The sequence below is a fragment of the Austrofundulus limnaeus genome, unplaced genomic scaffold (genome assembly GCF_001266775.1).
Source record: "Austrofundulus limnaeus strain Quisiro unplaced genomic scaffold, Austrofundulus_limnaeus-1.0 Scaffold15, whole genome shotgun sequence".
NCBI classification, from domain to species: domain Eukaryota; kingdom Metazoa; phylum Chordata; class Actinopteri; order Cyprinodontiformes; family Rivulidae; genus Austrofundulus; species Austrofundulus limnaeus.
The window spans coordinates 666,536-672,321 of record NW_013952417.1 but is presented as its reverse complement, the minus strand read 5'-3'; positions in this window follow the sequence as shown (position 1 = coordinate 672,321).

Sequence of the window (5,786 nt, the reverse complement as noted above, 5' to 3'; positions counted from 1 at the left end):
TATATATATAGTCATGAATGTACAAATTATATTTTAAATGTGCAGCACGATGGTTCAGTGGTTAGCAACGATGCCTCACTTTACTTCCAATGTTGCTTCACTCTAAAAGGAATAATTATCAGACATGCATTTTTAGTTCACTGTTTACATTTTAACTTGCCTCTGGCCGGATGCTCCGGTGCAGCCTGTCATTTGTGGAATAAAGCAACATGCTGGAAGTAAAGTATCGATTGAGTAACTTTAGTTTCGATACGTTCTGACAACGTTAACCAACATTATCACATGTTTCTTTGGATTCTCAGTCAACCAGGACATGAAAAATTAAAAGAACAAAGACGAAGCAACTGGACTGCTGTTCTGAAGATGTTTGGAGCTACAAGATTTAAACAGTCTGACTCCAGGTCAGTATTATTATTATTATATGAATCGATCCGCTCACCCCTACCTCATTGATGTAAAAGTCAGATGAAATGCGTCATGAGCATTCAGACTGCAGTCGCATTGAAAAACACCAGATATTATAACCAATTCAGTACTGCATACCGAAAAGGCCTGAGTCATATTTGAAAGAAATAGGATTTGAAACATTCAGACAGCATGAAAAAAGTCAGATATGGATCACATTTGCCTGTAGTGTGAATGTAGCCTTTATTAATTTATTGCCTTTTATTTGAATACTTTTATCTATCACTTATTCAAAACACTTGCATTGCAGCTACATTTTTTCCCAATAAAAAGAAAATAACATGTTGACTTTGCAATATAATAAAATTAACATCCAGTGGTTGCGTTCTAGCTTATTTCTGTGTTGTGTGTAAATAGAAGTCTGCAGCTGTGCCACTGTTTCTAAGCTAATTGATTTATTTCACATTATTAATGAACTTTGCTGCACCTCCACTTGTCAGGCTTGGCCCGTGAGGGTCAATAAAGGGAGAAACTTGATCTTAGTGGATTGGACTAAGTGATTCTGTTGCACTAATGATTCAGTATATCGGGACAAATGTCAACTGCCTGTAATATGTTGTATCTGAAAATCTGATCTGCATAAGCTCTGCTGACAAGCGGAGAATTCTGTTGGCTCGCGATAAATATTTCATGCAGAGGCGTAATCATCCTCCTCCACCCCTCAGCTTACTGAATAAACCAACACATGAGCCACTCTGGAATAAATCAATAAAGGAGGTGTCTTTAAATCAAGAAACAAACAAAAATTTGCTGCTAATATGCCACAAAAATCAACCGTCCTGGGGTTAAAGGTGCGTAAAAAAGCTGACATGCATGCTCTCTGCAGTGTGGTGTGCATTGGAAGGGTTGGGGGAGGAGTGTAAACACTTAAAGGTGACTAAACTGCTGGCTTGAGTTTTCTGGCTGGCAGCAGGAATCAGTGCGATGGATCGGAGGAGAGAGATTTAGTTGCAGGTGGCAGAGGTCGGTGGATTGTGTATTCTGCGCAGTCAATAATAAAGTTAGGACTTATGCCCGTGGAAAGTTAATGAGCAATCACAAGGACCTTGAAAAGTCATTTGCATGTGGGCGTGATCTCCTCGCTTTGGCTGTGAGAGGGCCCGGGGGACATGTGGAGAGACACAGTGGTGTTGCAGAGCTGCTGGACAACAGGCAGAGGATGCACCGCACACATAGCAATGAGACATCACAGGCAACATTTACCAACCTGACTGAGACTGTGCCGTCCCAGAAACTAAAACAAAAAGTTTTATTGGATATTAGCTCATGTTTTCAAGCCAGTTAGTGTTGTTATGAGGAAGACTGTAAATAGTTAGAAAACCCAATAATTATGTTAAACTTGTTCAGTGAGTGAAACGTGATCTATGTTTACTCACCATATTATACAGCGTGTTTACTTTTTGTTTGTTGTTGTTGTGACGCGTGAATCCTGGGAAGTTTCTCCCTGTCATGGTCTGAGTGTTTTCCTGTCTTTATTTTTATAGTGTTTGAGTGTTTCCCTGTGCATCTCTGCTCTGCGGCCCCGCCCACGCTCACCTCTTCCCTCTCCTGTCTCCTCCAGGTGTTTCTCATTAGCTGCGTTCCCATTGACCATGAAAATGCGCAAATTAGAAATTCGAACATAAATTTGCTCAATGGAAACACGTCAATTTGGAAAAAAATTACGTTTTTTGACAAAATGTTTTTGCGCTAGGATGAGGTGGTTTTTTGGCCGTATCGAAATTGGTGTTTTTCGCAAAACTGCAATGGAAACACTTTTTTTTTGCATCACGGGAGTCACGTGATCAACAACCAGCTGTTTCTACTGGCGAAAAAGACGATGACGAAGAAGATAACAGGAAGTAGAAATAGTAGTAATATCACAGAAGTAGTATAAAATAGTAAACTCACCGACTACAATTTCCCAAAAGCACAGCACACGTAGCCGCTCCCAAGTAGGGGATTGTCGCTGGAAAGCCTCGATAAAAGACGTCGACGTCTCCTCTGATGATGAGCGCTAGTGTTGTGGTAGCAACATGCAATGTGTTTACATCCATTGCCGCCATGTTTGTAATGAATTATCGCAAGAACAAACGTATTCACGCGTGACTTTAATAGCATTTCTTACTTAATGGAAACACCGCAGTTGCTAAACTGTGTTTTTTGACACTAACAGAATATCAACAAAGTTTTGTGCACATTTGCAATGGAAACGCAGCTAGTGTCTGCGTGTTTTTCTGTCTTTGTTTTTCTAGTGTTTGAGTGTTCCCCTGTGTATCTCTGCCCTGCGGCCCCGCCCACGCTCACCTCTTCCCTCTTGTGTCTCCTCCAGGTGTTTCTCATTGTCCTCATTAGTTTCAGCTTTATATTCAGTGTCTTGTCATCTTGTATTTGTCCGTTTATTGTGCTGTTAAGTGCGGTTGTCTTCAGTGTTCCTCATGTCTGTTCCTCCTGAGAAGAGTTTGTGAGTTCTTTGCTTCCTTGACAGCCCTCCTTAGTTTAATGAACCTTTTGCATTTTGGATTTTGCCTGGGTCATTCTGCCACACAAACTCACACTCCTCAGAATCAGCAAAATAATTGCTCTGTAATAGGCTGCACGAATCATCGGGGGAGAAAACAGATTTTTCTTCCATTGTTTTCATAAACCCTTGATATGAGAGTCCAAATTCATAGCTGCAGTTAGAAGAAAGTATTAATAATCTACTGATTGCAAAGTTTACTAGGGTCTCTGAATCAGTTTTGCCAAGGTCAGCTATGACCCGGTCAGAACCCCAAGTAGACAATAAAACTTGACTTTCTAGAGGAAGTAAATAATAATATCTTTAAAAGCTTCTTAGCCTTATAAATAATGGACTTAGCATCATGTGGAGGTTTGGAATGCCAGTGACTCACAGTCCTCAGAACTCATCTCTTGTACGAAGCTAAAGTCTCACTTTGGTCTTTGTCTGATAAAAATATCTACATGACCAACTGTGTACTATTTTTTTAAATGCAGGTAGTTGTATGAAATATACATAAATCTTTTCTCTATAACAGTGGAGTAAACATTCTTGGCAGCATGAGTTCATGGTAAGAATGTCACTTCCTGTTAAACTTCTGGTCCTCCAGCTTCAGGGTTCTCCGCAAATTTACTTTAGTGTTTATATAATCTGTTTATATAATCTAGAAAAAATATCTTTTTTTTTACTTATACACAACAAACCAATATATTTTGCTTTTTTGTCTTTTGAGCAGTGACACTGAAATATCCAACCCATTCTCACTCCCATGTCGTCACATATTGACGCTTTTCCAAGGTTCCCTCTACGTCCGATTTTGACGCGCAGGGTACCCCCGTCACGTCAGTTACTGACGAGATGGGGCGAAATCTGTTGTCATATTTTCAGAAAGTGTAGAAAATGCGCAAAAACTACCGTTTCAAAGCCTGAAATTACCTTTGTTCACTTTAGACATCCTGTCCCTGACCCTAGTACCTAAAATTAACCATTTTTAGAAAATGTAGGAAATTCACGTCAACATGTTCCAAAGCCTGAAATTACCTAATATTCACCATGGACATCCTACCCCTGATCCCAGTACCTAAACTTAACCATTAATCCTGATCCCTCATGTTAACCTCAGACCCCTGACCCAAAGACCCCTGGTGGCGCAACCCGGAAAAGCCGCGGGCGTCAAGGACTGACGCAAGGGTGGTACCCGGCGCGTCAAAATCGGACGTAGAGGGAACCTTGGAAAAGCGTCAATATGTGACGACATGGGAGTGAGAATGTGTAGAAATATCTGACCTAAAAGAAAATGAAAAATGTTGAAAAAATACAAGGCCATTTCATAATACATACTGTACAAAAAAAAAAAAAAAAAAAAAAAAAACTCACAGCACAAAACAATGAATTTTAGTACAAATATAAATTTCAGATATCTTGGATGTATCTTGGCCTTCCTACGTAGCTCCGCTCAATTCTAGTTTCCCTTCACTGCTCCGTCTGGGACTTCTCCCATTGAGATGGATTTTGCTGGCAGATTTTTAGCCGGGCCAATCAGAGAACAGAACGTTAATGTTCTGCGCAGTGTCTGCTTGTAGTTTATTTTACCTGGGCCAATCAGCAAACAGAAGGAGGAGTTTTGAATGACGTCAATATTCTGCGCAGTGTCTGCTAGTTATTTTAGCATACGGCAGTGGAGGAAGTGAATAAAGCCAGTCCATGTTGATAAGGCTTCCAAATTAAATTAAATTTATCTGACAAAACAGCAGCTCTCATTTACAGTCGTCTCGTTCAGCTCGGTACTTTTCTCCTCTCAGTAGGGTTGTTTACAGCACACACGATTTCAGGTTAGCTTCTTAGCTTAGCCTCCGTCACAGCGACATACGTCGCAGCCAACTGATCCAATCATTTTAAACTTCAGCAGAGGCCACGCCTCCTGCAAGAATCACTTCTCTGTTCAGCAAGTCCAGACCCTTGTACGAAGCAAAGTGAAGGACATGGTCTGGTTTCAACCAGGCTAGGTTCCCCCAAGTTATCCTTTTAGTTTTTCTGCTTTAGGAATTTCCTCAATTTGCTGCTATTACTCACTTAACTCTTATTAAGACCCCCGCACACGAAGCATAAGCGGGAGTCATACTGTTTTCGTACTATTTATTTATTTATTTTATTTTTATTTTTTTATTTTTCAGTGATTTTTGGTCAACCGTAGCACAAAAACAGCTGCACCGATCAACATGAAATTTGGCAGGACTGTAGATGAAACTGACCTACACTGCACCAGCCAACGGTTTGACGATAGACCCTATGTTTGAGGAGGGGGCTCCTTTCAAAGTGGGGGTGTCAGGACATGCAGAAATGCTTACAACTCAGAAACTGTTCAACAAAGAAGCTTCAGATTTTTTTTTGGTTGTTTAGCTCTGATGAAGCTCTATCCATCAGGTCCACCAATTAGTCCAGCCAACGGTTTTACGATAGACCCCATATTTGAGGAGGGGGCTCCTTTCAAAGTGGGGGTGTCAGGATATGCATAAATGCTTATAACTCAGAAACTGTTCAAGATAGAAGCTTCAGATTTTTTTTTGGTTATTTAGCTCTGATGAAGCTCTATCCATACGGCCCACTAATCAGTGCCCCCATCCCCGGACCCCCAATTTATCTGAAAAAGGGGTACAGATATAATTCAAAAACTATTAAACATAGGAGCTTCAGATTTCTTTTGTTGTTTAGCTCTGATGAAGCTCTATCCATACGGCCCACTAATCAGTGCCCCCATCCCCGGACCCCCAATTTATCTGAAAAAGGGGTACAGATATAATTCAAAAACTATTAAACATAGGAGCTTCAGATTTCTTTTGTT